Source organism: Dromiciops gliroides, chromosome 3, assembly GCF_019393635.1.
Source record: "Dromiciops gliroides isolate mDroGli1 chromosome 3, mDroGli1.pri, whole genome shotgun sequence".
Lineage (NCBI taxonomy): Eukaryota > Metazoa > Chordata > Mammalia > Microbiotheria > Microbiotheriidae > Dromiciops > Dromiciops gliroides.
In genome coordinates this window covers 525,299,677-525,323,224 of record NC_057863.1, presented here as the reverse complement: position 1 = coordinate 525,323,224, position 23,548 = coordinate 525,299,677, and the positions used below count along the sequence as shown (strand labels likewise).

The 23,548-nt window shown below is 35.4% G+C and overlaps 1 protein-coding gene and 1 pseudogene across 1 annotated transcript in view; both read left to right on the top strand.

Moving 5' to 3' along the window:
- LOC122749901 (caspase-13-like) overlaps positions 1-13,021 on the top strand; it is a 47,289-nt gene extending 34,268 nt beyond the window's left edge. Inside the window, exon 10 of the mRNA XM_043996474.1 lies at positions 12,532-13,021. The gene's annotated coding sequence lies outside the window, so the exon portion shown is untranslated. The remainder of the gene's footprint in view (positions 1-12,531) is intronic.
- Positions 13,022-13,226: 205 nt separating this feature from the next.
- Positions 13,227-14,578, top strand: LOC122745542 (annotated as a pseudogene).
- The last annotated feature ends 8,970 nt before the right edge of the window (positions 14,579-23,548 follow it).

Sequence of the window (23,548 nt, the reverse complement as noted above, 5' to 3'; positions counted from 1 at the left end):
TATGCTTACTATTTTAAGTCTTGCTATTTATATTATCAACCAGATCAGTGGTGTCCATTTTCCCCCTTATTTATCCCTTTTGACAAGAAGGTTTTGAGAATGTTTAAATTTGTGTACATTAACATTTTTACAAATTGTATGCAATTATTCTCAATTATAAAGCTAATTAATTAATATTTTATTTAATGTATAATTATAACTAGTAAGAAGCATTTACTACTATCTGAAAATTGTGATAAATACTGGGAATATAAGCAAAAAATATAGTACCTGTCAACAAGGTACAGCTATGTGGTGTCCTAGTTAATGTGCCAGACCTTGAGTCAAGACTAATATTCTTGAGTTTGGCCTCAGACACTGACCCCGAACAAATCACTTAATCCTTTTCACCTTAGTTTCCTCATCTATAAAATGACTGGAGAAGGAAATTGCAAAGCATTCCAGTAAGTTTGCCAAGAAAACCCCAAATGGGGTCAGGAAGAGTTGGATAAAACCTGAAAATGACTGAAAAACAAACAGTCAACAAGGAGTTTATATTCTAAGGGGAAAAACAAAACATAAAGGGCAACTGAAAGAAGAAAAGGCGTGAATGGAGATATTACATAAAGAAGGTCATGGTGGAGATAGTGAGTCTAATTGGATCCCAGTGAGGAATGAAGTTATGAGAATGAAGATATAACTATTCTATATACCTTTCTGAAAGCTGAAGTTTGCTGAAGAATGTATCATAGAAGCAGAGTGAACTTTAAGGGTAAGAAGACTGCCACAGCAAAGGTGGAAAAATTGTAGAGATATGACTGGACTCCTGAGAGGAAAAAAAAAACCAACAAATTAGTATTACTGTACTAATAAATATATACATAATTATAAACAAAAAATGAAATTAAAAAGGATAGAGAAAAGATGAAATAATATTTGATTAAAATTTCAGTAGGAAACCACTAGACTTTAACTAAATAGAAAAGTGGCATGGTCAGATTTTTAGGAAAATCTCTTTTTTGGCTTTGTGGAAGATGTAATAGTATAGGAAGGGGTTTAACACAGAAATGCCCATTAGGATGCTACTGCAATTGTGCAGGGGAAAGTTGATGTTGGTTTTAATAATAGTGGAAGCTTTATGAGTGATAAAGTTGGAAAAAATTAAGTCAATTTGTGAAGGGAAAAATAACAAGATTTAACTTGAATATGTTTGTCTAAATATATTATGTGAAATGTAGTTAAGCATTGACACTGAAGCTCCATACTTATATTACTGGAAAGTTGATAGTTCCCTTGAGAGACATAAGAAAATTCAGAAGGGGGTAGGTTTTGTAGGAAAAGAGGTAGTAGTAAAGAGGTTTGCAGTACTTATTGAAACTCGTACATGCCTAATCATCTTATTCAAATCAATATGTAGCAAGTGAAAGAAAAGTGAGAGTGGATGTGGGCAAATGATCTCTTATTCTCCAATCAATGTCTAGGACACAGATCCTTACACAATGACTTGAAGGTGAGTGAGTTGGTTGGGGATTATATTTTTCAATGGTATCTATACAGCAGGACTGTGGTACTCACTTATAACTGCTTTCATGTGACCCTTGATTCAGAAGGGGTGCAGTTAGTTCTTGTATATTAGAGAGTAGGTTGAGTAAAGAATTATAGAGGGATAAAAGTATGTGCTGTTGTATTAGAAACAAACCCCCAAATCAACTGTAGCAGGAAAGTTGAGTTAGGCATTCTCTTCCCACTAGCTGATGGGTTGATAATAAATTATTTGAGGTCATTCCATGGCACACAATGTGCTGAATTCCCCTTTGTAATCCAGTGTTCAATAATATGTTTCCTCATCTTCTCAACATCAATATTTTTGCAATATCTAAATAAGGTATATCCACAAGATTCCCGTCAACTACCATTGATCCTATCAAAAAAGGTGTCATGCTTTAGTCTTCATGAACTAGTTGGTAATTCTGTAATCTGGTTAGTTACATTAAAATAAACAGTAGAAAATAAGTAAGCAGACTGGAGTTCAATTCTGCTTCTGGTGTGTCCTTCATTTAATAAGTCTTTTAAAATTCATAGGCCTTAACCATACCAGATCTCAAACTGCATTATAAAGTGGTAATTATCAAAACAATCTGGTACTGGCTAAGAAATAGAGGTGGATGAGTGGAATAAATTAGGTACTGTCAGGATCCCCATGCCAAGACCACTCCTCTCTTTTTATTCTACTCTTTTACTCCTCTTAAGAGACACCCAATTTTCCAGAGCAAAGGCCCAGCAAGCAATCTATCCCCTTAGCTTGGTATAAAAACAATCCTTTGCATTCACCCTCTGGATTAACACCGCCACAGCAAAATGTCACCATTGTTTCACACCAGCACCAGATGGCTCCTGAGTCCAGACTTGTGATTTGGTCATGAAGTCCTGCAATGAATCAAACTTGTCTCATTGTTGTTGTTCCTCCTCATTGTCAGGGCTATAGCTCACTGCATAGCCACTAGTATATGTATTTAGATTTGTCCACACTAAAGCAGATCTACTTGGTATCAAGGGAGACCCTGGCACATGTGTCTAGTTCCCCTCCTTCAATGGAATAAAGAAAGCTTTTTGCTTAGGACCACTGTGAACTCTTTGGTATTATTTCATTTTTAAGAGTTAATTGTGGGGGGCAGCTAGATAGCGCAGTGGATAGAGCACCGGCCATGGATTCAGAAGTACCTGAGTTCAAATCTGGCCTCAGACACTTAACAGTTACTAGCTGTGTGACACTGGGCAAGTCACTTAATCCCAATTGCCTCACTAAAAAAAAAAATTAATTGCGGATTTGATAATCTGGGTGACTCTTTGGTCATTTGTCTTCAGAGTTGACAATATGTAGTGCACAGTAGTAAATGATGTAGTATTCTAGTGTTTGATAAATCCTAATGCTGGGACAAGAATTATTTGACAAAATGCTGGGTAAACTAGAAAACAGTAAGGCAGGAACTAGGTATTAATGAACATTTTCTACTGTATAACAAATAAGGCCAAAATTTAATACATTTATTTAGATAGAAATGTAGATACAATAAACAAATTAGGAGATCAAGGAATAGCTTGCCTGTCAGATCTATAGATAAGGGAAGACTTTATGAAAAAATAAGAGAGAGAATTACAAGATGTCAAATGTTTAATTTTGATTAATTAAATGAAAATAAGTTCTTACAAACATCAATGTAGCAAAGCTAGAAGGAAAGCAGAATACTGAGGAAAAAAATTTACACCAAGTTTTTCTTTTTCTGGATAAAGGCCTTATTTCTCAAATATATAGAGAACTGAGTTCAGTTTATAAGAATATTGTCATTCCTCAATTTATAAGTGGTCAACAGACACGAACAGTTAGTTTTCAGGTGAGAAAATCAAAGCTATGTATAGACATATAAAAATCAATTAAAGAAATGCAATTTGGGTCAGCTAGGTGGCGCAGTGGATAGAGCACTGGCCCTGGAGTCAGGAGTACCTGAGTTCAAATCTGGCCTCAGACACTTAACACTTACTAGCTGTGTGACCCTGGGCAAGTCACTTAACCCCAGTTTCCTCACTAAAAAAAAAAGAAATGCAATTTAAAACAATTCTGAAGTACCACCTCATACCTGTCATATTGGCTAATATAATAAAAGGGAAAATGATAAATGTTGAAGAGAGTATGGGACACTTAGGGCACTAATTCATTGTTGGTGGAGTTGTGAACTGGAGGGCAATTTGGAACTAGCCAAAGGGAAATCAAGCTATGTGTACCCTTTGACCTATCAATACCATTACCACATCACCAAAGAGATAATAAAAAGGGAAAAGGACATATGTGGTGGTAAAAATGGGAAATTGAGAGGTTATCCACTTATTGTGTGATAATTGACCAGGTTTGCTATGTGATTTTAATAGAATACCATTTTGGTATAAGAAATGATGAGTAGAATAATTTCAGGAAAAAAAATTGACTTACATGAATTAATGCAAAGTATACAGAATGAGGAGAACATTTAACATAGTAATATCAATATTGTACAATGATCAACTATGAATGACTTAGCTATTCTCAGCAATACAATTATCCAAAACAATCTCAAAGGACCCATGATGAAAAATGCTATCCAATTCAAGAGAAAGAACTGATGGATTTTGAAGGCAGATCAAAGCACTCTCCTTTGCCCTTTGCTTTTGGTGGGGTTTTTTTGTCTGTTTTCTTTTACAAAATAGCTGATATGGAAATTGATTTTCCATTATTGCAAATGCAAAACCTATATAAAATTGATTACCATCTCAGGGATGGGTGGGGAGAGAATTGACGCAGAGAGATAATTTGGAGCTGAAATTCTTTAAAAATGAATGTTATGGGGCAGATAGGTGGTGCAGTGGATAGAGCACTGGCCCTGGAATCAGGAGTACCTGAGTTCAAATCCGGCCTCACACACTTAATGCTTACTAGCCATGTGACCTTGGGCAAGTCACTTAACCTCAATTGCCTCACTAAAAAAAAAAAAGAATGTTAAAATTGTATTTACATGTAAATGGGAAAAATAAAGTAAAACATAATTCAGAGGATTCAATTTTCTCCTCTGTGAAATGAGGCTGATGCGTTAGATGGCCTGTTAGGCACCTTCCAAATCAGGCTATAACCAAGGATCTCTTTATTTTTCTGTCCTAGAATTTTCCAAGAATTCAAAGCCAAGTTCACTAGCCTATAGTTTGTTGCCTTAGGTTTTGTGTTTTTTTTTCAGTTTTGAAAATCAGGAAATTTTACATGCTCTAATCTTATGATACCTCTTGTTTTACATGATCTTTCAAGTATTATTGAACTTGTCTCAGCAGCCACATCTACCAGTTTTATTAAGCAACAGATTGTGTAATTCTTTTGGAGCATATGACTAATATACAAAGGGTAATTATGATCTCTCTTTTCTCCTTTTTATTTATTTATTTTAGGGAGCATTTTTGTTCTGTCATTTATATTGCAAAGGTCATTCTACATATCATGGAAAACAGAATAAAATCAAGATGTGAATAGCTCTTTTATCTGTTTTTAATCACCATAATTCTGTCGTGCAAAATGAGGATAACAATGTCCAGCTATGCTTACATAGGACAAAAATAGGTCAGGAAATTTATCTTTTTATAATCAGACTTGGGGAAAAGAGCTTTATGAGAGAGAATTTTATTAGATAGGTTTTATTAAGGAATTTTGTTGGCTTCCAAGTAGCAGGGAGAGACAACACTTCAGAACCATAATCAAATGTGAATCCTAGACAATATTGACATTGGCAGGTGAGGCTAGAAATGCGTATACCTCAGTGAAAAAAAAAAAAGCTTTACTCTTTCAAAATTAGCAGACCCTATGCTAAGGAAAGGTGTCACAATAAGAGTTGAAGAAAAAAAAATTGTCTGGAAAGAATTACTTGCTTTCACTTTTCCTTGTAGAAGAGAGTAAAAAGAGTGACTTTTTCTTTTCAAACTTAAACATGCATTCTGTTTATATGTAAATTGCTAAAGGGTCCTTTGCTTGAAGCATAATCATAGTCCTAGTTTCTTTTCATTGTTGTCTACCCTAAATTTCTTCACAAGGGAGGTTCTTAACAGATACACCAAATATAGTATTAAACTTCTTATAGAAAAAAATGATAACTTTATTCTTCTGAACAGGTTTTGACCTGCCCAGAAAGCAAGAGCAGTTTTCCCAGTATATAAAACATGAAATGACAGTTCATCTGCATAAAGCCTTAATTATTTGCCAAGTCATGTGATTCAATGTTTCCCTACAATAAACGTGCCCTTACTAAAAGAGAAGCACACTGTTCCTTTCATCTCTATTCTAACAGTAATACAGGGGACTGAAGCAAAAGGATGATGGCTGGTGAGTAGGTATTCTATCTGGCTGTTTTCTTGGGTAGCAAACTCTTGGGAAGGATCCTAGATATAACAGAGAAACTTCGCAGAGTTCTATGGAGAGTGAAGTTTGCCAGAAAAGAGTCTAGAGAGAAGATTGATTACTTTGTAGACCTTAAAGGTACCTTCCTTGATTTTTGTATTTCCTTAGCCTGAAGATTAGCTATTATGCATTCTGGGATTGTGGGCTAGAAGTTCTACCAAATTTAGACACACACACACATACACACACACACACACACATACATACACACATTATACATATAAAATGTGTGCATGTATATGTATGTATATATGTGCATTTGTATATTTATTTGTCTTTTCCATATTTCCAAGATAAGGAGAACCTACAATATTTTTTTTATTTTTTAATTCTTTTAATTTTTATTTTTTTTCTGCCAAAAATAACTTTATTTTTGCAAATTGGTGGTCATCACATTATTAATGTTATTTTTTTAACTGTAGAGATGCTTTTAATTTTTAAAAAGTATTTTATTATTTTTCATTTACAGGATAGTTTTCAGCATTTGTTTTCACAGGATTTTTAGTTCCAAATTTTTTTTCTCCCACCCTCCCTTCTCTCTCTGAGAACCTACATTATTAAAATGTTTTTGTTAGCTTTTTTCTATTCATATCACCCCTATTACAAAATAAATTTCAGTTGTCATTCTTCTTCATAGTGCAATTCCATGTAACAAAGAATAAAACAAGCAGCAACAAAGCAGAAACAAAAACAAAAACAGCAACAACAACAAGAAGAAAACTATAAAAAGCATCCTGACCAAACTAAAATATCAATGAAAGTTAAAAATATATGCAGTTTTCCACACCCAAGTCACCCAACTCTGCAAAAAATTTGTATTTTCTTATCTATTCTCTGGGTCTAGCCTCGGCCATTATAATTATAAATGATTGCACAGAAATTGAAACTCTTTTTCTCCCTCTTTGAAAGTTGTTTTATAAGTTGTTGTTAACTATTTCTTTGCATGTAATTTTACACAAAGATGCTTTGAAATCTAAAATGATATAAATTGCTGATATTTTAATATTTGAAACTAATGCTTTCTTTTCATGTTATTGGGGTTTTTATTACATGCAAACTGCACCATTTCTTTCTCTTTATATTGGAGCAAATGTCATAATTTGTATAATTAAACCCAAACCTTCAAACCAAATATACAGTACTGATGAAGTTTTCTGTATACTTAAAACAAATATTCCCAAGGTTTCTTAGATGTCCACATTTGAGGGATAATAGGATTTAGATTTGGAATAACCTTAATGTAGGAATTCTTAATTATTTTTGTTTGTATGTGTACATAAACACACATGCACACAAATATAAAAACTTGCATTTAAGAAGTTTTCCTTTGGTGATTGCCTAGTCCACCCTTTCAGTTTACAGCTAATGATCTGAGGTTCAGGAGAGTGAAACAAACTTACTGAAGTTGTATAGATCATAGACCAGATACTACATTAAAATTGATATAACCTCAATGCAAATCCCGTACTCTTTCCTCTATATTTCTTTCTTATCTATAGGATTAAGTCACTGAAGTGGTGCAAAATAATTTTTCAGGACCTTTCCCATTGGAAAATTATATTAATTTGAATTGAAAGGGTGACTCCTTTCCATGTATTCATGACTGAAGGAGTGTTCTTTATAATTCTTCCAGACCAGGTCCTGAAGGAGAAGAGGAGGCTTTTTGTAGAGTCAGTGAGTAGTGGAGTAATGAATTGCTTGTCAGATAGCCTACTACAAGCTAATGTGCTGAACCAGGAAGAACTTTAGCAAATATAGAATGCAAATTATACAACTATGGAAAAGGCTCAGGTCCTGAATGATTTTGTCATATGCAATGATCCCAAAGCACCAAATATTTTAAACAAAAGTATTTGGAATAGAGACCCCCACTTTGGCTTCAATCTAGCCCTTATTCAGATAAGGATAACAATCTTAACCAAAAAGTGTCCCTAAGCAGCTCTGTGGTCTAGAACCCATCGTTCAGTTTGCTTATTCTTCATATTAACTAACAGAAGATTTGAGCTTCTAACTCAGCAATAATTCAGTTTTGCCTCCTCAGTATTTTTAAAGTCTCAATTATCTGACCCTTCTTCCAGATATCACTGGAAGATATCACTGCTTTATTCTCCTAACTCAATAATTCAAGTCCATTGGGAAGAAATTGAAAACAAAGTTAAGATACAAAGATATTGTAATGTCAAAACTGATAAGTATAAGTAGGATTTTGTAGTCAGAAGGTCTGGGTTCAAATTTTAATTCTGTTATTTGCAACTGTGAAGTTTATAATCTAACTGGGAGGTCTAAAAATCTAATGTATGGTCGCTTTAAATTAGATTCTTATGGCACCATTCTTTGGGCATTCAATATTTATTAATGTATTTTAGGGGTTAGTAAAGAGAACACATGTAGTTCAGAAAGAAAGAGCCTAGCTTCCTGCACCTGCTGCTCCTACCAAGACTTCCAACCAAAGGAAAGATCCCCTGTACCCCTTGAGCCAAAGCTCCCTTCGAAAGGGCCCACACACAGCTCCAAACTAATTGGCTGATAGCATTGATTGACATGACTTACAGGTGGTTCTTTGAATAGATGTAAATTCTGGCTGCTAGTCACATGCTTTCTCCTCAGGGCAGTGCTGCCCTGGTTCTCACAATGTCTTTCTCAGCAGGGGAGTGGCACTCTGATTCTCACACAAAAAGAGTTAGACTAGATAGATCTAAATGCCTCTCTAGACCTCAGTTATGTAATTTGCAAAAGGAGTTGGATAAACTTTCAACTTTAAATCAATGGTCTCATCCTAAAATTAAATTGGATACAAGGATATATGTATAAACTTCTAGATTAAAAAACAAAACAAAACAAAACATTATATGGTGCCAGCAAGGTAGCACATTGGATAAAGCACCAGTCTTTGATTCAAGAGGACCTGAGTTCAAATCCAGCCTCAGGCACTTGACACTCACTAGCTGTGTGACCTTGGGGAAGTCACTTAACCTCCCACTCCCTGGGTGGGGGAACATTATATGAATATTTTTTGACTGGCACTAGTTAATTTGAAAATGATCTGAGAATTTTCATGGATTTACAATTACAGTGCAATATGACAGCCAAAGATGATAACATAAACTTAGGCTATATTAGCAACCAATCATTCATCAAACTTTTATTAAATCTTTACTGTGTTCAAGGACAGTAGGCACTAGAAAGACAAATACTAAAACAAAAAAGTCTCTCACTTATATAACTACTGTAAAGAATTAATTGTTATTTGAGGTTTTTATGCCTCTGTGTGCACTGGCCTGGGGCTCCGCAAATTGCATGGTGCTCCACCCACTGGTTGTAGCCATTGCCATGGTGCTGGCACCTCACCTAATCACCACTCACCCATGCCTACATGAGCCTGGCAAAATTATAATGATTGGAAGCCTAGTGAAGGCAGTCATGCGACTGTCAGAGGGGCCATCCAATTGGCTGGGGGCTGTGAGGAGTGTGCTGGGAGGAAGTTCCCCCCTCACCCCCCACACACACTCCTGCATTCTAGCTGGAAACTGGAAGGCTACAGAAGCAGGGCTGTGTATTCTCAGCTGATTCCTGGGTGGTGGTATTTTTCTGTTTTGAGGGAGGCTGCTGGTCTCCTTCCTTGCCCCAATATTGCGGCGAGCCACTTAGCTAACACTCCCCAATTAAAAATTGGTCCCTGCACTACCACATAATCATTATGGGGAAGAAGGCTATGACAAAAATATTTAGCGTTTTCCTAGGAGCAGTTTTTTCCATAAATGGTTCAATATCTATTATTTTTTCCAATATATATATTTTTGAAAGGAAAATATGTATGATCTTAAGATCATAGAGATAGAGCTGTTAAATCACCTCTGAACTCACTCAGTAGTACTTCCATTATTTTAGAGAAGTAAACTTAGGGTCAAGAAAATTAAGTGACTTGCATGTAGTCAAAGAGATAGCAAATAATGCATTGAAACTAGAACCCAGATCTTCTTACTCAAAGCCTGTGCTCTTTCAACTATACTGTACTACTTCCTCTAGACAGATAAAACTTTACTGAAGGAGGTAGGAGGCTGCGATATTGGATATGGAGCAGAAATATGATATAATTATAATGATGAAACCTCATAGATAGTTATAGTGATGGACCCTGAATGGACAGTGAAATGTCCAGTCACTGAAGGAAGTGCCATCCTTTATATTGGTGGCAAAACAAGAAGACATGTACTTCCAGATACAGTTCGTCACAGAAAGAATGAAAAGGAGAGAAACTTAGTTTTCAAAATAGTGCATATTTTCGTTCTGTTCTGTTTTTGTTGTACTATTTTTGGATTATTTTGTCATTTCTTGGAATTCTAGGAATGGCAATGGCAAACTGGAAAATGCTCTGATAAGATTCAGCAGAATAGTAAGGTAGTCAGAAACATGTTCTATAATAGTTGTTTGGAAATGATTGGCATGGAGAAGGGAAGACTTGAAATGTTATACTTGTCAAGGATGTGAAGGAATGCCTTGTAGAAGATTAGACCTTTTCCACAGTACTTAGATCAGATCCCACACACTCTTTCCATTTAGACTTATTCCCTTGGATACCAGAAAGAGACCTGATACTTATCTCCTTTCAACTTTATAATTGTTTTTGTTTGTTTGTTTTGGGTTTTTTGTTTTTGGTTTTTGTGGGGCAATGAGGGTTAAGTGATTTGTCCAGGGTCACACAGCTAGTGTCAAGTGTCTGAGGCCGTATTTGAACTCAGGTCTTCCTGAATCCAGGGCCGGTGCTTTATCCACTGTGCCACCTAGCTGCCTTCCCCTTCCATCTTTTACTTAAGCCATGATAATGAAATCAATTGTGAGTTGAGGCTGGGGACCCAGCTACTATTATTAGGAGGAGAATCATGTCAATTGACTGCATTCAGGCTAGAAAATGTTCTCCTCTACTCAGAAACCCTGTAATTAAATCTTTGACTGTCTTGGCATAAGCCTCTTTTCCTTGATACCTCTCTTCATATCTTCATACCCTTCCCCATCAGCACCACCCCATCCCTTGTCTTTTCCCATTCTGCTCCTTCCCACCTCAAGACTGTGTTTAATGGAACCACCTATTCTCTTGTTAACAAACTCCACTTTATATTAAAATTCTTTCTCTCAGATTACCCATCTTCTTGCAAGCACAACAACAAAAAAATGAGCAAATAAACAAAACAAATTTCCTGGAATATGCTGCATTACTGTTCACTCTCTTCAATACTGTGTTTATCTTGTTGAGGTCCCAGACACATTGAGACAGATGAGTAATAAATATTCTTGTTCTTCTCTGTTACATTTTCCCTATCTTAATTACTCAGGAACAACTCTTTTGAAGTTAGCTCTATCCAGGGACATAACCACTTCCAGATTCTAGTGACATTTAAATTCCAGTCTCTAGCTAATTCTTTCTAGTTCTTTAAAAAGCTCATTTTTTAGCTCACAATATTCATCTCCACTTCAACACCTGTTCTGTTTCTTAAGATTTTACTTATAATTGTTGCCCCCTAAATACCCATGCTTCTTTATCCATTAACATCTTCATCTTCATACATTCAGACCACCTTAACCCTAGAGACTCTTAATTACTTCTTCACCCATATGTGATCTGTCATCACAAGGTATAATTCTGTTATTCTTTTATTTGACAAACTTTATGTACATGATATTAGCATGTCTAGGGAATTTTTTGTTGTTCAATAATTTCAGTTATGATCAACACTTCATAATTCCATTTGAGGTTTTTTTAAAATTTTTTTTTCCTTCTCCACCTCATTTTACTGATGAATAACTGAGGAAAACAGAGTTAAATGGCTTGCCCAGAGTTCCCACAGCTAGTAAGTGTCTAAGGCCAGATTTTTGAACTTAGGAAGATGATTCTTTCTAACTTCAGGCCCAGTACTCTATCTATGGTGCCACTAGCTGTCCATCTAGCACCCTTATAAATAGATAATTAACTTTACTCCTAAACAACAAATATTGAATCTCATATCTATCGCCTTCGCTGTACATATTAGAAAGACTATTTATGCCTTTCTCTACTGAAACAAATTAGAGGGATATTGCCAAAGAGAACTACTCTGAAAAGTTTAAATTTTGCCATCTAATAGGAAAAAAAGGGAGAACTTGGGTGACAAGGGTAAAGATGTAACCTTGGGCATTTATTCCCATGTGAATATCATGTAAATTACCACAGTGCCCTGAACACCTCCCCACAGAATCTTGGTTGCCCCCCCAAAAAAACAGCCATAATTCTTGTCTCAGAAACACAAAGTCCTAAGCACATACCTTTGATAATTCTCCATGTCATATATTATAAAGTTTTGCTTTCTCCAGAATTATTTCATGTTTATGTATAGGATTTAGGTGTAATATTTACTCACTTGTCTTTTTTTGAAAGGGTTATTCCTTACTCTATGATTATGCTAGCCTTCATGTATGGCCTACCTATGGCAGCAGTAAGAGTAGAGGATGAAATGGTTTGATTAGGCAAACAGTATCACTAATACAAAAGATTCTTTTTCTTTTCTTTTAATTTGCTTTTGTTTTTGTTTATTTGTTTGTTTTTTTCCTTGTAGTGTCTGCAGCACAATCTGTGTCTCAGAAAGTGTCAAGGTCTGTGTCTGTGAAGAATTTATAAGACAAAGAGAATTGAGGGTAGAAGAGGTGCTACATTCTTTGTACTGGGTTTGGGAAGCACATTGTGATCTTCTTATGTGGGACTCAGAAGAAGATAACAAAGTCAAAGCTCCTACATCCAAAGCAACCAAAAATATGAATTAATCTCAGGTCATAGAAGATCTCAAAAAGGATTTTGAAAATAAAGAGAGGTAGAGAAAAATTTGAGAAGAGAAATAAGAATGATGGAAGGAAATTATGGGACAAGAGTCAACAGCTTAATAAAGGAGGTGCGCACACAGATACATACCCACAAATACTTAAGAAAATTGCACCTTAAAAACTAGACTAGGTGAAGTGGTAAAAGGCACAAAAATTCAATGAACACAAAAAAGAAAATACAAACAAACATAAAAACAAAACAAAATTAAACAAAAACGTAAAAAGTAGAATTGGCCAAATGAAAATAAATGGAGGTACAAAAGGTACAAAACAAAATAATTCCTTAAAAATTGGAATTGAGTAAATGGAAGCTAATTATAAAAAACAAACTATAAAACAAAAACAAAAACAAAAGAATGAAAATAAATAGAGGAAAAAGTGAATATGAAATATCTCATTAGAAAAACAACTGATCTGAAAAGAAGATACAGGAGTGATAATTTTAAAAGTATTGAACTACCTTAAAGTCATGATTTTTTTTAAGAGCCTAGCAATCATCTTTCAAGAAACAATAAAGGGGCTCTTAGCTCCTCTCCCAAGCTAAGTGCCAGGATCTGCTGCTTCAGTCGCAACCCAGAAACAAGATGGTGAAAGTAGGAGGCAATAGATTTGGCTGTATTGGACTCCTGGAGACTAGGGCTGCATTCAACTCCAACAGAGTAGACATTATGGCCATCAATGACCCCTTCGTTGACCTCAACTACATGGTTTATATGTTTCAATGTGATTCCACCCATGGCAAGTTCAAAGGGTACCATCAAGGCTGAGAATGGAAAGCTGGTGATCAATGGAAAAGCCATTACCATCTTCCAGGAGCAAGACCCCACCAATATTAAGTGGGGAGATGCTGGAGCTGATTATGTTGTAGAGTCCATTAGTCTATTTACAACTATGGAAAAAGCTGGGACTCACTTGAAGGGTGGAACCAAGCAGGTCATTATTTCTGCCCCTTCTGCTAATACCACAATGTTCGTGATCGGAGCGAAACCATGATAAACATGACAATTCCCTTAAGATTGTCAGTAATGCCTCCTGCATTACCAACTGCTTGGACCCCTTGGCCAAGGTCATTCATGACAACTTTGGCACCATGGAAGGACTCATGACTACAGTCCATGCCATTATTGCTATCCAGAAGACAATAGATTACCCAGCTGGCAAGCTGTGGTGTAATGGGCGTGATGCTGCCCATTACATCATCCTTGCTTCCACTGGTGCTGCTAAGGCTGTAGGCAAGGTCATACCTGAACTGAATGGGAAGCTCACAGGCATGGCTTTCTGTGTTCCTACTCCCAATGTGTCTATTGTGAATCTGACCTGCCACCTGGAGAAAGCTGCCAAATATGATCATATCAAGAAAGTGGTGAATCACGCATCAGAGGGACCCTTGAAGGGCATCTTGGGCTACACAGAGGACCAGGTTGTATCCAGTAACTTTAACAGCAACACGTACTTTTCTACCTTTGATGCTGGCACTGGCACTGCCCGCAATGACTATTTTGTGAAGCTCATTTCCTGGTATGACAATGAGTACAGTTACAGCAACCGTGTAGTAGTCTACATGGCCTCCAAGGAGTAAATTGGAAAGCCATGGATCTTCATCCCCAGCCAAAAGAAGAGTTTCACCACTGAGGAGCCCACATCCCTAACCTATGTTCCCGTACTGGGGATCCCATGCCCCATTCACATTGTTGTCCCAAAGCACCCCTGTAGTAGGGGGGAGAAGCCTAGAGTCCTCTATTGTGTACATATCATCAATAAAATCACCATATTCAGTGCAAAAAATGATAAAGGGAAACTTTCCTGATATTCTTGAAACAGATGGTAAAATAGAAACTGAAAGAATCCACTTATCACCTCCTGAAAGGGATCCTAAAACCAAGACTTCTAGGAATATTATAGCTAAATTCCAGTGATCCCATGTCAAGGAGAAAATATTGCAAGCAGAAAGAAATGATTCAAGTATCATGGAGCCACAATCAAGTTACCACAAAATTTAGCAGCTTATATATTAAAAATTTGGAGGGCTTGGAATATGATATTCTGGAGGGCAAAGTAACTGGGAATACAACCAAGAATCACCTATACAGCAAAATCTAGTATAATACTTCAGGGTAACTCCCCAAAAAACCCCAGAATTCCAGAATTCAATAAAAAAGAGGACTGTCAGGCATTCTTGATGAAAAGACCAGAGCTGACTTAGAAAATGTGACTGTTAAATGCAAGACTCAGAGAAGCATAAAACTGTGAACAGGAAAAGGTTATTATCAAAGAAAATAAAAAATGTTTACATTGCTACATGATGTAAGTAATAATTGTTAATAATTGATATCTTGGAGTGGGGATTGATTTGGTGCTTTACTTTTTTTCTTTCATTATTTATTTATAAATTTTATTTTTTTACCAAATTACACATAAAAATAATTTTAATGTAGATTTTTAAAACTTTGTTTTCCAAATTCTCTTCCTCCCTCCCTCTACACACCCCTTAAGAATGCAAGCAATTTAATATAATTTATAAATGTGTAGTCATGCAAAACTTTTCCACATTAGTCAGGTTGTGAAAGAAAATAAACAAACAAAAAAAAAAACCTTAAGCAAAAGGTACTAAAACTATCCTTCAATCTGTATTCAAACAGCATCAGTTCTTTTTCTGGATAAGGATTACATTTTTCATAAGTCCTTCAGAATTCTCTTGGATCATTGTATTGATGAAAATAGCTGTCATTCACTGCTTATCATATTACTATGTTGCTGTTATTTTGTATACAGTACATTTCACTTTGCATCAGTTCATGCAAGTCTTTCCAGGTTTTTCTGATAGCATCCTGCTCATCATTCCTTATAGCACAATAGTGTTCAATCATAATCTCATCCCACAATTTTTTTTCAGTTGTTGTGCAATTGATGGGAATCTCCTCAATTTTGAATTCAACTTTTTGGTTTTTATCTTTTTTTGGATAGTGACCTAGTACTGGTATTACTAGGTCAAAAAGTATACATGGTTTTATATACCTTTGGCCATAGTTCCAAATTGCTCTGCAGAATGTTTGAATCAGTTTATAACTTCACCAAGAGTGTACTGATGTTTCATTTTCCCATGTTCCCTACCACATTTGTAATTTTCCTCTGCTGTTCTATTATCCAATCCAGTAGGTGTAAGGTAGTATGCCAGAATTGTTTTGACCTGCATCTCTCCAATCAATAGTGAGTTAGAGCATATTTTTTTTCATATGGCTATAGGTAGCTTTGATTATTTCATCTGAAAACTTCATGTCTTTTGATCATCTATCAATTGGGGAATGAATCTTATTTTAAGAAATTTGACTCAATTCTCTATCTGTTTGAGAAATGAGGCCTGTCAGACAAATTTGCTTCAATTTTTTTCACAGTATTACTAACAGTATTTCCCTACAACCTATTCCCTCCCCATGCCATTTACTCTGTTTTCTATTTTCTTTCACCCTGTCCCTCCTCAAAAGTACCTCTTACTGCACCCTCCCGTAATCTGCCCTCCCTTCTATCACCCTTCACTTAGCCCTTTCCCCTCCTACTTTCCTGCAGGGTAAAATAGATTACTATACCTAATGGAATGTTTATGTTATTCCCTCTTTCAGCTAAATCTGATGAGAGTAAGCTTTACTTACTCCACAGCACTTTCCCCATTGTCCCCTCCATGGTATAAGCTTTTTCTTGTTCCGTTTGTGTGAGATATTTTAGCCAATTCCACCCCTCCCTTTCCCTTTCTTCCCATGCATTCCTCTCCCCCCTTAATTTAATTTTTTTAAAGATATAATCTCTTCATATTGGAAGATAGTATGGCAGAAACTAGGCACATTCCAACATGTTAAACTGTATACCAAAATAAGTTCAAAATGAGTACAAGGCCTCATTTTTCAAACATATGGAGAACTAAGTCAAATTTAGTAAATATGAGTGAATTTGCAATTGATAAATGATCAAAAGACACAAGCAGTTTTCCGATGAAATAACCAAAGCTATCTATAGCCATAAGAGAAAAATGCTCTAATTCACTATTAACTGGACAGATACAAATCAAAACAATTCTAAGGTACTATCTTATACCTATTAGAAAAGAAAATATGACAACTACTGGGGCGGATGTGGGAAAAATGAAACATGAATGCATTGTTGGTGGAGTAGTGAAATGATTCAAACGTTCTGTAGAGCAATTTAGAATTTTGCTCAAAGGGCTATAAAAAGATGCAATACCACTTCTAGGTCGCTATACAAAAAGAGATATAAAACAAAAAGGAAACAGACCTATAGGTACTAAAATATTTGTAACAGTTCTTTTCTGGTGACAGAAAGTTAGAAATTGATGGGATGCCCATCAATTAGCGAATGACTAAATGAATTGTGCTATGAGATTGTGGTGATATACTATTGAGCCAAAAGAAATAAGGAGCAAGATTCTCTCAAAATATCTGGAAAGACTTACATGAGCTGATACAAAGTGAAATATACTGTGTATAAAGTAACATCAATAATGTAAGATGATGAGTTGTGAATGTCTTAGCTTTAATAAGCAATACAATGATCTAAGAGAATTCTGAGGGACTTATGATGAAAAGAATACTAACCATCTCTAGAGAAAGAACTGATGGTGTCTGAATACAGGTTGATGCATATTTTTTAACTTTATTTTTCTATTTTCTTTCACAGTATGACTAATGTGGAAATATTTTGCATGACTACACATGTATAGCCTATTTCAAATTGCTTGCCTTATCAGTGGGGAGGAGTGAAGGGAGCAAGGGAGATAATTTGAAACTCACAATTTAAAAAATGAATGCTAAAAATTGTTTTCTATATGTAAGGATAGGAGCTGAACTTGATAGCATGATGATGCAGATGCTTCTCAAAGATCTGGATTATAATGTAGATTTCAAAGAAACCTCATACATCTTTTGAGTTTCATGGGAGAACCCATTATTTTCTTAAGAGTTACTAGAATCTTGGATGAAGCACCACCATGAAACTGTCTCATGACTGGGGATTTAACTCCATTCTTTCAGACAGCTGCATCTTGGATAGACAGTTCTGTCCTATGGATACTTCTTTTTCCTTTTCTTAGGATTATGGTAGCTATAGTAATAATGCTCAATTTGATACCCATAAAATATAAAGAGTTTCATGGTGTGATATCACAGAAAGTGGTCCTGTGAATTCAAAATAATATATATTTAGTTTTACTAACCTCTAAGTGAAATTTAGCATTTCTTTCTTTTTTCTTTCTTTATTTTTAAATAAAAGTATTTTATGATTTTACAGTTATATGGAAGGATAGTTTTCAACATTTGTTTTCATAGAATTTTTAGTTCCAATTTTTTCTCCCATCCTCCCTCCTCTCTCTTCTTCTCAAGATGAAAAACGATCTGATATAAGTTATATATGTACAATCATATCAAACATAATTCTACATTAGTCAAATTGGGAAAGACGAATCAGAGAACAAGGGAAAAATCTCAAAAAAGAAGGAAAAAAACCCAGCCCCAAAGTAAAAATAGTATACATCAATCTGTACAGTTCTTTTTTTCTGGATGTTGAGAACATTTTCTATACTGAGTTCTTTGAAATTGTTTTGGATCATTGCACTATTGGGAAAAGCCAAGTCTATCACAGTTGATCATCACACAATGTTGCAGTTATGGTGTACAATGTTCTCCTAGTTATGCTCCTCTCAGCCAGTATCAGTTCATGTAAGTCCTTCCAGTTTTTTTTCTGAAATCCTCCTGCTCATTGTTTCTTACAGCACAATAGTGTTCCATTACATTAATATACCACAATTTTTTAGCCATTCCACAATTGATAGGCATTCCCTTGATCTCTAATTCTTTGCCTCCACAAAGAGAGCTGCTATAAATATTTTTGTACATGAGGGTCCTCTTCCCTCTTCAATGATCTCTTTGGGATACCGACCTAGCAGTGTTACCACTGAGTCAAAGGTATGAACCGTCCCATAGGCCTTTGTGCATAGTTCCAAATTGTTCTCCAGAATGGTTGAATCACTTCACAGCAACACCAACAATGCATTAGCGTTCTATTTTTTCCCACAGCTTCTCCAACATTAATTATTTCTCTTTTTTTTGTCACACTAGCCAATCTGATAGGTGTGAGGTGGTACCTCAAATTTCTTTTAATTTGCATTTCTTTGATCAATAGTGATTTGGAGCATTTTTTCATATGGCAATAGAAAGTTTTGATTTCTTCACCTGAAAACTGCCTGTTCATATCATTTGACCATTTCTTAATTGGGGAATGACTTAAATTGTTATAAATTTGATTTAGTTCCCTAAATATTTTAGAAATGAAGCTATAAAAATTGTTTTCCAGCTTTCTGCCCCCCTTCTAATTTTGTCTTCATTGCTTCTGTTTGTATAAAACATTTTCAATTTAACATAATCAAAGTCATTCATCTTACATTTCATAATATTCTCTAGTTTTGTCTGGACATAAATTGTTTTCCTCTCCATAGATCTGAGGAGCAAACTATTCCTTTCTCTCCTAATTTTTCTATGGTATCACCCTTTATGTCTAAATCTTGTACCCATTTTGACCTTATTTTGGCATACAGTGTAACATGTTGGAATGTGCCTAGTTTCTGCCATATTATCTTCCAGTTTTCCCAGCAGTTTTGTCCTATACTGATTTCCTATCCCAGAAGCTGCCCTCCCTTTTATCAGTTACCCTTCCTTTACTTTCCCCTTTTTGCCCCTGCTTCTGCCCTACCTTCAATCAATACCACCCTTTCTGCCTTACCCTTTTGATTTCTTAAAGAGTAAGCTAAGTTTGTTTATACCATTGGGATTATATATTATTCCCTCCCTTAACCAAATCTGATGAGAGTAAGGTTGAAACAATGCTCATACCTCTCTTCTTTCCGTCTATCGTAATGTGTTTTTGTTTTTTTTTTGTGCCTCTTCATATGTTGTAATTAACCCCAATCCACCTTCCCCTTCTCCTCCTCCCCCATAGTTTCCTTTTTTCTGCCCCTTACATTCCTTTAAATCATAACATCAAAGTTAATTTAGTAACTATACCCCAATAGAGATACAGACCGCAAGAGTTAAAAGTAAAGTTAAAAGTATCCTCCCACATATGGGTGTAAACAGTTTAACCTCATTGACCAACCATTTTCTCAATGTTTACCTCTTTATACTTCTCTTGTGTCTTATATTTGGAAATCAAATTTTCTGTTCAGTTCTGCTCCTTTTTTTTTTTTTCCGGAAACCTCAGAAGTCCCCTATTTCATTCAATGTCCATCTTTTCCCCTGAAAAGTAGTACAAAGTTTTGCTGAGTAGTTGATTTTTGGTTGTAATCCAAGCTCCTTTGCCTTCCTGAATATCATATTCCAAGACTTGTGATACTTTAATGTTGAAGCTGTCAGGAACTGTGCAATCCTGACAGTGGCTCCATGATATTTAGATGGTTTCTTTCTGGCTGCTTGGAGTATTTTACCTTCATGAGATAATTCTGGAGCTTGGCTAAAATATTCCTTGAAGTTTTCCTTTTGTGGTCTCTTTCATGAGGTGATTGATGGACTCTTTCGATGACAATTTTATCCTCTGATTCTACAATTCAAGACAGTTCTTGATAATTTCCTGTAATATGGTGTCTGGACCATTTTCTTGATTATGTCTTTTAGATATTCCAGGTCAGTTGTTTTTCCAAAGAGGTATTTCACATTTTCTTCTATTTTTTTCAGCCATTTGATTCTGCTTGACAGGTTTTTGGGTGTCTCATGGAGTCATTAGCTTCTATCTGCACAAGTTTATTTATTTATTTATTTTTTGCAGGGCAATAAGGATTAAGTGACTTTCCCAGGGTCACACAGCTAGTAAGTGTCAAGTGTCTGAGGTCAGATTTGAACTCAGGTCCTCCTGATTCCAGGGCTGTTGATTTATCCATTGTGCCACATAGCTGCCCCCCCCCCATTTTAATTTTAAGGCATAATTTTCTTCAGTAAGCTTTCGTATCTCCTTTTCCACTTCACCAAGTTTTTCTCCCATTTAGCCAATTGTAATTTTTAAGGATTTTTTTTCAGTCAATATTTGTCCTTATTTTTCTAACATAACTCATTTCTCTCATTTCTTTTTCCATTTTTTTTCTTCTCCCTCTCTCATTTGGTTTTTAAAAGCCTTTTTGAGATCTTCAAAGAAGGCTTTTTGGTCTTCAGACAAGATCATCTTCCCACTTGAGTCTTGTAGGCATTTTGACAAACTCATCTGAGTTTGTGTTTTGGTCTTCCCTTTTGCTATAGTAGCTGTTAATGGTAATGGTAAGCATCCTTTTTGTTTCTTACTCCTATTGTTGTCTATTTTAAAACTTATAAAGTTGAAGTCTACTCCTGAGGCACAGGGGTCACTGTTGCAAGCTTTACCACTCTCAGCTGCACCACTCTCATCTCTGTTGAGCTGTGCTGAGCTGCCCTCAATTTTCACCCAAGTGAGACAGACCTTTCCTGAAGTCTCCTAAATTATTCAAGTAGGAGGATTGTGTCTCTCTGTCTTTTAGTAGGGTTTGTAGTTCCAGAATCTGGTTAGAAGCTTGATTTAATGTTATTTTTTAGGGAAACACAGGAGATCTCAGGCAACTTCCAGGCTTCTGTCCACCATCTTGGCTGTGCTCTAGCATTTCTTTCAATTGTTTAAAATTTTATTGTGTGAAGAGGTCCATAGGCTTCACAAGACTACCAGAGGAATAAATCACACACACACACACAAACACACACAAGTTATGAACTTTTGTTCTATTGGAAATATATTATTTATTTCAATGCATTCATGTCATGGATAAGGAAATGCTCAGTAAGTTGATGACATATTTTCAAATTCATGCAGATGTGTCCTCTGTCTCCAAAAAGAGTGACTTAAGCTATGTTACATCATCTCTCTGGGGCTCAATATCCATATCTACAAAATGAGATCATTAAACCAAATGATGTCTAAATCCCCTTTCAGCTTTAAATCTTTGATACTATAGGGACCAGAGAAAGGAAAGAACTTCCCTAGAGCCATGCAGATATTAATTTGGAGATGTGAGATATGATAAAATGATAGAGTCAGAAATGACAGGGGCATTGCTAACAATGACAGAATCTGAAATCTCTAATGTTTTAATTGTACTTACCAGATTCCATGAAAGAACCAAAGTTTTTCTAGATTGTAGAATAATAGAATTATAGAGGTTACTAAGGATATGTGATAATTGCTGAATAAGGAAAGAGGAAAGAATACTCTGTAATTAAGTATTATTTTCTTTTAAAAAAAATTCTTGGGGTACATTTTCTGACTGCTAACTTTGCCTTATTGATTTATGCCTTGTATAATAATTGATTATATTCATAGTGTACCTTCCCCCCCTGCAAAGGATAATAAGATCATGGACTTAGAATTAAACATAATAATCTGAGAGATCCTTTACTCCAACCTTCTCATTTTAAGGATGATGATGTTGAGGGAAGACATGGCCATTTTAATCTTAATTTTCCCACACCTAGCATAGTATCCTATATATAGTAGTGGTTTAAAATATATTTGTTAATTTAAAAAAAAATAAAGAGCAGAAGAAAAAAGAAATGAAAGCAATTTTGTCAACAAGACATTTTGGGTGACAATTTTTGAAAAGACATCAAATTAAAATCCTCTACTGTTTCCTCTATTTCTGTCTGTCTGTCTCTGTCTCTTTCTCCATATATGTATATATGTATGTATCTCTTTGTGTTTATATAATATTCCCACTGAATTTAACCATAGGCTCTCAAGTCAATAACTTTGTTATTCTCTCATAGGAAATGGAATCATCATTGAAGGAACTGGGATACTTAAAACAAACTACTTAGAGGGGATATGGTAGCTATTTTCAAGAGTTTTGAAGCTGTGACATGGAAGATAAATTAGACTTGTTATGTTTGGTCCCTGAGGAAAAGTCTAGTAGCAATGAGTGGAAGTTGGAGGAAAAAAATAAGCATATTCAAGGTTGATGCATAGAAAATGTTTTTTAAAAATTAGAACTGTTCAAAGTGGAATATACTGACTCTGAAGGTGGTGTGTGACTTTTCATTCATTTAAAGAGTTCAAGCAGAGAGAGTAGTTAACTAATTAATCAATAAACATTAGATACTTAATATGAATAAGCTACTTTCTTCTCATGGGGGATACCAAAAAATGGAAGAGTACTTGTACTCAAGAAGCAAGCATATTCATTGTTTTCTTTTTTTGTTTATTTTTTTGAGTGGAGTGGGGCAATGAGGGTTAAATGGCTTGCCTAGGGTCACACAGCTAGTAAATGTCAAGTGTTTGAGGCTGGATTTGAACTCAGGTCCTCTTGAATCCTAGGCCAATGCTTTACCAACTGTGCCACCAAGCTTCCCCCCCAAGCATATTCATTGGGAAGACAGACAATATATAATAAATACATGTTTATATGTATATGCACATGTATATTATGTACATATATGCATATATACATGTATATATACAAAGAATGTATTCAGTTATAGTCAAAATCAATGTGAAATATTAAGGCAGTCTTAGGAAGGAAGATACTATGAGACTGCTGAATCAGAAAAGCCATACAGCAAAAAGGCACTTAAGCTGAGACTGGAAGGAAGACAAGGATTCTTCTTCTTCTTCTTTTTTTTTTTTTTGACTGAACATTATTTATTCCATCAACAGCAGTACCCTTAGATTATAATACATACTTCCTTTCCATAAGAAGCACACAATGAA